Source organism: Accipiter gentilis, chromosome 28, assembly GCF_929443795.1.
Source record: "Accipiter gentilis chromosome 28, bAccGen1.1, whole genome shotgun sequence".
Classification (NCBI taxonomy): Eukaryota; Metazoa; Chordata; class Aves; order Accipitriformes; family Accipitridae; genus Astur; species Astur gentilis.
In genome coordinates this window covers 13,984,536-13,996,218 of record NC_064907.1, presented here as the reverse complement: position 1 = coordinate 13,996,218, position 11,683 = coordinate 13,984,536, and positions in this window count along the sequence as shown.

The window sequence follows — 11,683 nt, the reverse complement described above, 5'->3', positions numbered from 1 at the left end:
CCAGTGTAACACAAGTGGCTAAAAATACCTAAAAACTTTTTGGGAGTTGTCATCACTATTGCCTTATACAGAAACATTTTACATAAGAGAGAGAGCTACAAATTTATTTTACTTTAGCTTTTAATACTTACCCTCTAGCTGTTTTCAAGCAGACTGATAGTCTTTGAAGTGAACACCTGGTGGCAGTGTTTGGTAATTCAAAATAGCATTGCAGCCTGACCTTTACTTAGCCATTTTTTTAGAAGGTGTATAAAGAAATCAAGTTTTCTTCTAATTTCATCAGCTTTGTTATATGTGTCTTTAATTGTGGCTGTCGCTTCTGGTGAAACTTTTTTCTCTCATTTTTTTCAGGTCACTTTTGGAGAAATTGAACACCTCTGAAAAAATGTTTTGCAAACAGCATTTCAGTAATTAGATAGAGGCTTATCACATTCACCACATTACTTGCTGAGGACTTTTCACATTTCCCAGAAGTTCATCAACTCCTTCTCTTTTCAGGTATTTTAAGAGAACAAGTTCTTTGAATTTAATAGAAAGTTTATTTTAACAAATTGTTGTTTATTACAAAACATAAGAAGGTATTGACATTCCTAAAAGAAAAAATTCCAGATTGTCCTTTGTTAATTGCTGTGATAGCATGAAAAATCTTATCTCAAAAGCAAAATATATCTTTTGAACAAAAACAATAATTGTCAAGGAATGTGTTTATTAAGAAAATTGCTCTGAGGTCTCAGCCTTATTGCTGTGGTAATGATTTTTCAGTCTGTTAAAACTGAAATGTGCTATTCATATGCCACCCTGTGAAGAAGATATAGTTGAGCATTGCTTGTTGGGTGGCCTTTGAAAACCTTGTCCACAGTAGCACTTTCAAACCATGCAGAGAGGTTGCAGTTAAAGAAGATTTTCATTCACATGAAGTAATTTTTGTATGCTGTGAAATCTTGTGTAGGAATGTTGGAACATCCCCAGCAGAGCTTGTTTTTTGCCTTATGCTACATTAGTGCATCTGGTCCATGTATGGTGTATCACCTTTTTTTCATAAATTGATCTGCAGATGCAGAGCAGATTCCTGGCTGGTGTAAACTATTCCTGCCCCATCTACTTCAGTGCAGATCCTTTACTCCACTAAGGATCTGCCCCGTGCTGGTTGGGTTTCCCTTGAAGTGGATTGGTTCCTATCTATGCTTCTCTTTCAGGCTTGCGTATTTTCAGGGGACTGGAAGAAAGAGCTATGTATTTCAGATAAAATTGCTGTGCAGCAAAGCCTAATTAATTTAGTGGCTTACTTCACGGGGAAGTGGGGATCATGCATGGGATTTCACAGCTATATACCAAATTCGTAATTCTTTAATACTTTTGTGTTTCAGGAAGAACTTTACCTAGAGTAGAAATCAGTTTTCTTTTTGAGACTTTGGAGAGCGCAATGCTATGAGTTAGATCACCTGATTTTTTCTTTTTAAAAATTTTCAAGGATAAGTGCAGATCTGTTATTTAAGAAGTCTTTATAAGCCATATAGATTTTCAGATAGAAATTGACTGAAAGGAAAATGCCCGTTGTTTGCCTTCCCTGGGCCCCAGGCAATAGGATGTAAATATGCGTAGTGAATACTGCGTGAGATCAAACTGGCATTTTTTCTGAAGGTGAGAATCCAAGACAATATATACAATTAAAGCCAACAGCCTTGCCTACCAAAAGGAGTCCATGCCTTCTGGCATTCTCCAGTGAATACCTCCTCTGTTCCTCTCCCATGTATATGCATCTCACAGTTCCTCTAAAAAAAAAAAAAAAAAAAAAAAAAAAAAAGCATAGTAGAACCAGCCAGCGCCAGTTTGTTTTCCATGTTTTCTTTTCTCTGTAAGGGATTAGTTGTAGTAACAGATTTCATGTGCCAGAAAGTGGGTGAACATTAACTATTTTGTCATGCACTGATCCTTCCTACAGCCCTGCAAAATTTGAAATGCAGGAATGGTTATTCATTAACATTTCTTTGTGTCTACAGGAAGTACATTTACTATGTAAACATGTTTTATATAGAACATACAGCTGTTTTGAACGAGCACTCAATGAAACATAAGAGTACAGTGCCTACACTGCCACTTCAGAAACTCTGAGATACCACAGCATTGTGTTTTGGAAGAGTGAACACACAAAGACTTTGCCTGGAAAAATGAACGGTGGAAGTTTCTTTTAAAAAAAAAAAAAAATCTTCAATTTTTTTCGTTGTTTTGTATCTGAAATGCCAGGACACTGAACTATTGACATGCAGTCAATATTTAGAAGTGGGGTGGGTGGGATTGTGTTTCTGAAGGTCCTTATGCTGATTCAGTAGAGATCCCATTAGAGAAGGAAAATTCAAGCACCATCAGATAGTCCATTTTTAATAGACTGTGGAGTATATTACCACTGGAAAAAAAACCCTTATGGTGTGGAGAAAACAGCCTAGAATAGCTAGAAGAATCACGGGGGGCCCTCTTGTCCTGTGAATGTCAGTCTCAAATTTGGCAGGAGCTTTACTGGTCGTGCCATTTCCTTGTGTAGTAGGTGGGATTGTGTCTGATACACCTCTCTGCAAGCAACTCCACTAGCTAAACGCCACTTTAAGGGCATTTTGTGGAGTGGGGCGCATTCTGAAAAGGTGAAGAATGTTTCTGCTTGCCAGAAACAGCAGTCAAACAGAGCGTTTTGGCTGGCGGTTGCCTCCCAGTGACGGAAGCTGGTTTGCCCCTTCGGAGCTGTAGGATGGTGCTTTACCAAGGTACTTCTCACACAAACTATACGCCGTTGGCCCTCCCACATAAACCTCACCATTCCTACGGACCACAGGACCGAGTAGCATAGGTGTGCTGTGGAGAGGGGTTATGTACAGCATACCAAGCCCTTGGGCAGCTCTCCGCTGCACGAGGGCGTAGATATTGAGGTACCGGGTTAGCCAGCATTTGGACCATGGGCTGGTATACTGGGGTTTTATGTTTGACCTTTAGCTGAGATCATCCTTGCTCAGAAAAGCCCAAGATGGGAGAAGGGGGTCTTGGTTGTCTAACCAGTTCTACGTGCACTTCCTAGGTGTAACTTTTATTAAATGGTAAGGAAGGGGAGGGTGTCTAATTGTTTTAATAGGAAAATAATAATACTCCTAAACCGGCAGGATAGTACAATGATAGGAGATGACAATTAGGTGAGCTCATAAATTTTGGACCAATGGCATCTGTGCCAAAGTGGAAGGTTAATTCTACGTGGTTGGTAAAGAAAAAGTAACCAAAAAAAAAAAAAAAAAAAAAAAAAGCTGCAGTTGACCCTTCAGGATATAATGCACTTGTGTCAACATGGACTCTGCCCAAACATTGTTCTGCTGTGGAAGCAGCTGGGTGCCCTGCCCTCTGGTTTGTGGAGTGCCAAAGGGAAGGGGTAAGGAGAGATGAGGTGAGGGAAGATAAAGCAAACCCAGCTCACCTCTTCAGCACCACTCTCTGAACTGCAAACGTCCTGTGGCTGACCCTCTCGGCCCTGATTTCTTGATATTTAGGGACCTGCATCAGCAGAGAAAGAGTGTCTACCTCAAAGTCACCGGCATTGTTAAAAAGAAGCGATTTTTCTACTTCCTTTACAAATATTTTTCTTCGGGAGGGTAGGTGGATGTGGGGAGAGTGGGGCAGGGGAGAGAATAATAGCTATTTCTGTCTGGCCTGTTATATTCGAGGTCTAATTTATAGTATTCTGTGTAGCACGATGGTGTCATTTTAATGGTGTATTAACACTGAAGTCTGGAATATTTATTTGGTTGAAAAATGCATCTGATACTAAATATATCTCTGGGGAGATGGCTGTGGGATGATTACAGAACTGATGGCCATCAAATTGATAGCATTTCTCTGTCCTCCTGAGTCTTCTGCTGTAAAAGTGGGACAGGGCGTTTTCTGGTTAAGAGTAATGGTCTCTGCGCTGTCCTCGGGGGCAGATGTGGCCCAGCACCTGCGCCCTGCATCCAGGCTAGACAGAGCTGCTTCAGTTCCCTGTTAATTTCTATTCAGATTAATCAGTAGTTGCTTGACATGAGGAATCACATTGCGAGCGTTAAAGCTTTACCACACACCGTTGTTATTTATTTGTTTATTTGCAGTCTATTATTTGTGCTAGAAATACTAGCTAATTTAAACTGATTTGTAATCTTCCTTTTTTTTCTTTTTTTTTGGCTGAAGTCTCCCATGTGATTTGTGTATGTATAAAGCTAGGGGGTTTTATTCTTGGGGGGGGGTGGGGGGGTGGGGGTGGTTGACTATCTGTACCAGGTAATATGAGATAGTGCCCAACAGAAATTCTTAGCCTCCCTTACTTTAAACCAGGTTAATGTACTGAAGCAAGAGAGACTTTGCCAATCTTAGGAAAGGGACCTTTCCTGAGCATTACAGTTGCATTTTGTTCATTATTTGCACTGTGGCTGTGGCTGGATGTCTTCCTAAGTGAGATTGTAAATCACCTGAACTGCATTAGATTTCTCGGTTTCCTTGTGTGATGCTATGTACAGATCAGGAGTGAGCAACCGCCTCTGCAAATACTTGTACTTGATTCGTGGAGATTAATTAAACATGGACCGTGTCAAAGCTATGCTATGGATATTTTGATCGTTTATTTTCATTAACATTCAAGCAAGGTGCAGTCCTGTCTGTGGAAGGACAGGATGCGTGATGGAGGGAGCCCTACGTCCCCGCATCTGCAGCACGATGATCTTTAGCTGTGGCTTCTGCAGGCTCATAGCAAACAGGGTGTGAGCGCGAGTTCGCTGGTCGTGTACGTCGGTGGGTCTGTGACGGTGGGGATTCACTTGCCAACACCCTTGCTGGATGGCAGGGACTGCAGCTGTTAGCAATCAAGAGGAAGCTATCGTTTCCTCTTGACTTTTACAGACTGGCCTAGTATGAGTTCTATTTATTCAGGTGTTTTTATACAAATTTTCCAAAGATCCTGAGTTCGACCTTTGTGTATGTAGTTTCCCATCCAATTAGTGAAAAGCATTTAGAAATGTCAAGGATGGGACTAGAAGGGCCTCCTAGGTGCTGTATTCTGCCGTTACAGCCAACCAGATTGCACCCTATCTTTTTCAGCTGTATCAAATACCAGAAATAATTTGCCTCTCCTACTCCTTTGCTGTACTACTACTGTGTCAGAACCTTGTTCAGGTTGCTTAGAAACCCTCTTCTAGTATCCAGTTTTTTTCATGGCCCATTCATATTCATTTGTTCTTGTGCCAGTATTGTCCCCTAGTTGGGTAGCTCTTCCCTCCACCTAATGTTTACACATCACTTCAATGTATTTATAATAAGGAACCATATCCTTTCTCAGTCTTCATATTTTTAGGCTAAGCAAGCCCAGCTTTTTTAGTGTCCACTCATAAAATAGGTTTGTTATTTCCTGGATATAGCCAGTAGCCTATCCCTGCACGTGTTCTGGTTTCAGTTCCTCATCCATGGGACCAGTCTTGCACAACCCTCCCAGTCTTGCAGAGGAGTTTGCACTTCTGTCTAGCATAATAACAGCAGAAATATCTGCCTGCCTGCCTGCACTGGCTTTACTTCACGTGCTCCACGCTAGAACCACATCTGCATTTGCAGCATCTCCCATTGACGGGTCCTGGTCGTTCTATGATAGGCTAATAAATAAAAGTCTTTTTCCTCTTGGTCTTCCTTCAGTAGGCATGCAGGGTTTGGTTTTTTGCTCTGGAACAATGCCATGTACTTAGATCTCCCTTGCCCCTTCCTCGCTTGAAATATTTGTTAAAAATATTGTCACTGATCTTTCAGCTTCCCATGATGCCGTTTTTTTCAGGCTCCTGTTCAGTCCCTTTCTTAGTTTACAGCTTTCCAGGATGCGGTAGCTTCCATCTCCACAGCCTCCTTCCCATTAGCCATCCTACCTTTGCTTCCACCTTTTACATCGCCCTCCCTCACAAGGCCTGATGGTGAAGCCTTCATCTAGATTTTGGGTCATGCTAGAATATTTGTGATGATGTCTTTAACTTAAGAAAAGCCTCTTGTCTGTGGTTTTCATTATATTTAATGCCTGATTTTGTTTTTAACTTTGTTTTGTTAGATAAGGTCGAGGTCAAATCAACTGAAATAATTTTGACTTTGGTGGCACACTTCCTCATCTCTGACATGACTTCTTCGGAGCCCAATCCCAATTTCCAGTATCTGTGGTCTTTGCTTAATTCCATACACTTTTTGAGGTGATCATTCATCCACATGGGTTTGGTGCCGCCCTTACCGAGCTCTCCCTTTGGCCAGAGGTTTGACATTTCATGTAATTTTTTATCTCGAAGACATTCCACATTTCTTCCAAAATCCAGGTCAGTGCGATTTTCAACCCAGTTCACGACAGTAGCACACATCCCGTTAAATTCCCAAATTTAATTAAATTCCTAAATTTAATTAAATTCCCAAATTTAATTCTCATGACTTCACCCCATAGGGCAGAAGCACAAACGAGAAGTTTGCGTTGCTTCTATAAAAGCCTCTAAAGCGTCTTCGATTTGAGCCCGGCACCCTTCTCGCGGGTGATGCGAGTGGGTAACGGACCTTGTCCGCTGCTGCCGTGCGCCGGTGCCCCGGTCCGGGGCAGGTGTTCCCGCACGAGTGAGGATGTGCAGATGCAGGACCGGGTGCTCGCTCCAAGAGGGCCAGGCACCCTCGGCTCCGTCCCGCTCCTGCAGCGGCATGTTTGAACAAGCAAGAATAACATGCTTGGTAATGGCGCGAGTAAAGTTTTACAAGGAGAGCAGGTGTGCCTGCTTGAAAGATAAACTCTTCGCCCATGCGATGATAAGATAAATGATCCGAATCTTGTGATTTAGTTAATGTTTCTGTCTTTAGCCTGCTGTGTACACAGCACCCTGCTGGATAAGCTGCCCAGAACTGTGTGCCTCTGTATGCACAGAGCTATAATAGTCAGCAATATCATTCTCTCACCTGGTGTCCTTAACTAAACAGCCTTTAATCATTATACGTCGTTATTACGTGTTCCTTATTGTACAATGTAGCAGCTACCTGGCAGTAAAAAAAGGCCAGTGCCAACATTAAAAATAAAAGGTCAGTGCCAACATTAAATAACATCATTGGCTGTGACTGGAGGATCTTGTTTCACTGCTATTTCAGGCTGTCACGTTTCTCTGGAGCAGTATTTAAATTATGTCTGAATTTAGGCAAATGTTTTTTGTTCAGTTGCCTTGAGAATTAGAGTTAATCCATCTTTCTCACCAAGGGAAAATTCCTCCAGAGGCATCTTGCTCTTGTTTCACTGCTTATTGATTATCACTCCCAGTTTGCACGTTACTGGCTGCGGCGTTCCAGCTGCATTTGAATGAGCAAAAGAAAAGCCAGCTGGTGCTCTGTTGTTCTGATTTTTATATCAGCATTTTGGTTTCAAAGACATTTATCTAATCTTATTAACTGGCTTTACCAAGAGGATTTCCTCACAGACTTAACTGGGAGAAAACAAATAGGCAGCGAGGAGGGGGTGGTGGAGGATGTCTTCTGTTACTCTGCACAGAAGCACATTCTTACCTACTGGGAGAAAAAATAAATCAGGTTTGCTATTGATTCAAATGCTGGCACGTCCCAGCTAAGGCAAAGCTCCTGAATTTCCCTTATGGGAACGGCCTGCCTGTAAGAAGGCAAGGCGATGGGCTTTTTTCTCCCAAGGGGGTGCGGAGAAAGGCCAGAAGGCACAAACCTGCTGCAGAGGGACAGGCTGCACTCAGGGAATCGCAGCCGGGGGCTGCATCCCTGGCACCTCCCTGTGCTCCCTGGCTAGTGAGAACTCGCTTGTTGGGGGGGGGGGGGGGGCGCTTTTTGCATGTGAGAGCCCCATGTCCACTCAGAGTGCAAAAACAGAGCAGATGTGGGGAAATTAGGTCAAATGGTGCCTGCACATTGGGGATCTCTATGGTTGAGGGTATCAAGCATGCAGCCTAAGGTCCAAATTCCCAACGAGGAACACGCACAGGTCACGGTATTCATAAATTCAGAGTCCTGTTTGACATAAAGTAAAATACAGTGACATGAATGTACGAGCATACATATTTTGTTGTAGGGCTCCTTAAGAGTAATTGCTGCTAAAACAGGATTTCTATCACAAACAAAGAATCATATCTTTAGTCAGTCCTTTGGTAATTTAGCAACTTTCAACTTCACCAAACAGGGGCTGTATGTCCAGGAATTCCTCTGACAAAGGGCACCCCAGAATCTGGAAGATTATCCAGTTACAATTTAAAGAAACTTACAGCAAGGATGACTGACAAAAGAGAGAAGTCTCTGAGAGCATTAAGAAAAGAGAAAGAAAGAACACGTGAGTAAGAGGGAGCTTCATTTTCTCATGAGTAAAGTGAGAATTATTCCTGTCCTTATGTTTTGTGATGGATGTAGTCAGGGTCCCTGGTGTTGGGTATGGACTTGCTTGCTTTCCTTTCTTTTTTCTCTTCTCCTTCTCTCTGCCTCTTTTGCTCTTTACAGACCCCGTACTTACATGAGAAACTTACGTTGATTCTTAAGGAATCTTTTGAGATTTGCATGTGTTAGCAATGAGGGGCTCTTAACTTAAAAGCTCTGTTTGAGATAGCACTGGCAGAGAATAAAGGATGGCTGGTAGTGCTGGGCTGAGTCAGGGGAGTGGTAGATGCCTTCTTCTCCTGGCAACAAAAGGGAGGTTCCAGGGAGCCATTGCCTTGGAAATCCCACCCAGAGCAAGATCATCAAGAGCTACTGGCTCTTCCTGGCTCTTTCTAGGTGCTGGGAGTTGTCCACGGAGGATACTGTATTATCATGTCTGGAGGGAGAGTTGTGTGTTCCCATACCATGGGCATGAGCCATCCTGCCCTGGCAGTCACAGGGAGCTCGCACCACCTCACGCTTTGGTGTTTCTGTAGGGTGATGTAAAGGGAGAAGAAGTCCTGAGGACTACATGGAAACACCACACCTATTTCTGGGGGCGCATCTTTAAAAATGACAGTAAATGAGCACAATATAGGACATCAATGCATCTCTCATGATGAAAAGCTACATGTTCTTCCCTAGCGAACATATCTCCCATAGCACCTACGTTTCTGTAGGCTCAGCCAGCACCTGTCCTCATGGGAAGGCTATTGCAAAATAAGTGAGTGTGTGTGTGAGGGGGCGAATTTAAAAGAATGCTCTGAATCAGCTCCTGAAACAGACGCCTTTATTTGTCATGAAGAACAGCTTTTGGTCACTCAACCCACCTCCAGGACTGGCTAAATGTAGGCAGCACTCAGTAGAAAATGAGCGTGTCCAGGCTGGAAGTTAATACAGAGCAGCCGCTCTGGGCTATTTCCCTCCTGCAGCCATGTTCTGAGATGAGAACAGCTTCTTGGTTCTCCAAGTCTTGCGTAGTGCCCCCAAAGTGGAAGATTTATTTATTGTGTGAACAGATTGGTTCCCTTCTCTATTCTAATTTAAAACACATTCAATCAAGCAGGGGCCCTTTGAAAATCTGGATGTGCAGCACAGTGATGGCTTTTGATTTTAAGATCTGAGTCATTGTTTCCCAAGTCCCCATGGCCAAAAAGCTCTTAGCTGTACAGGACGAATAAAGCAGCCAGTGGTCGTCTTTCTCCTGGTAAAATTGAATTACCTGTGCTAAAAATAAGGCTTGTGTGTCCAGTAAGTGAAGCTTTGTTGGGGCATCCTCCAAGGATATGATAAAGACCGTGCCAAATTTTTACTTCACCACTCAGTAAGAAGCAAAGTTTCCCACCTGTGAGAAATTTTTGTGTGTTTGAGATTTAGTGTCGGTCCAAAGCGAGCCAAAATTGCCTCTAACCAGAATTTTCTCATAACGTGATCTCACAGCCCAGTGGCTCTGGGATCTCGGGAAGGGGTCTTTGCCTTGGCACGGTGAGGTGCGGACTCCCACGGCTGCAAACCCAGCCCTTTCCACAGCCGCGTCCTTGGGGTGCTCTGGGGCCGCAGGCAGAGCCGGTACAAGCATACAGAGGCACAGGCAGGCACCAGACTCTGACAGAGTGTTACGAACTACTTAGCAGAACACAAGAGAGAAAGATCTGAAGAAATAATAAGCACGTTTATAGATCTTTGTCCTATTTTTGTTTCTCGTCCTTCTGAAGAGTTGGAAAAGGGTGAAGCTCTCTAAATTATTCAAGTTCTTTTGCCATTTGGTAGTTTTCCTTCAGAATTATGTCTAGGTAAACTTACTTTCTTTGTCCTTAGAGGGTTCCCTGATTGAGCTGAAATTCCTGCAAGAAAGTGTGCCTGTATTTCCTCTTTTTCACCTGAAGCTTATTATTTAGTCACTGTTAAAGCAGTTTTGCATCCTTCTCCTTACCGACTGCAGGCTTCTTTGCTTTACTGCTATTAATTTGCCTGGTTGAACTATTTCCTTGTCTAAGCAACCTCTAAATATTCCCACTGTTGGATCAGTGCGCAGTTAGTAAGTGACTGACTCTCCAGCAGAGAAATGCTTCGCTTTCCACAGTAAAAGAGGGATTCCAGTACATCACAGCATTTTATGGCTTAGCAGGGCCATCTGAACTGCCTAACTTCTACCGTAATTCTTAAATTGCACATAGATAAATAGAAGAGTGTTATCTTCTGTCACCTGCAATGTTAAAACTCCTTTTTCCCCACTGATAAAAATAGATATAAATATACATTATATGTATTAGTCACACCTGCTTACTGGAGATTGACGCCCCGAAAAAGATTTCCCTTTTCAAATTGCACTTTGAGAACTATCAGTTACTTTTTAATAAATTTAATTTAAGAGCTTTTATCTTGTGGTGTCCTAGTTTCCTAATTAAAATGCCATATGGTACCAGGTGAAACGCTTTGTGGAAGAAATCTAAATCTCCTGTGTCATTATTTTGCCCTTATTAATCAAATGTGTGGTCCAACAGCTGTTGAGCATCCTCTGTGCAATACTTTTTCTACATTTCATCATGGCAAAGGATCCTTCTTCAGGCTTGAAATAACTACAGGAGTCAGAGCTTAGAAGGAGTCTTCTAGGTTTGTACACAAGACCTATTTCTGTTTTGACTTTTTGTGCATGTTGAATCAATTTTGTGCAAGTATCCAACCAAGGTGGGTTTAATCCATTTGTAGAGAATTCATTGAAGGTTTGCCAGTCACTTGGACAACACCCGCAAGATGACTCCACTATCGACATTTGGCAGGGAACTGTCTGCGTAGTAGTTTGGAAGAAGCACAAGTTCATGACTCGTTTTTTTCCCGTGAAATACCATACAAAATGATGACTTGGTGTAGACGAATGCTTATGCACACCTCCGCAGCTGGAATGCAAGCAACTGATTTAATGAATTGTTTTAATTAGTTCAGGTTCTGTGGACTTGACTGTATATCTAGACCACATGTTTCATCTCACCTAGCAAAAAAGTAATGCCAGAATCCAGGTCCAACTTCACTTTCATAGAAATCTACCTTCGGTTCCAACTTAAACACCAAGTGTTGACTCCCTTCTGAAGTTGGCTACTTCTGTGACCTTCTCTCTAGGCTGTGGATATTTCCAGGGCCTTTCCTTTTCTTGAATACCTGTGTCTTAGAGAGACTCAAAGTCACCCTAATTTTCCAGGTGGGTATTCCCTCCTTTTTTCTTCCCCTTGTTCCCCATTCCCAAGCCTTCTGACGAGCAGATACCCCG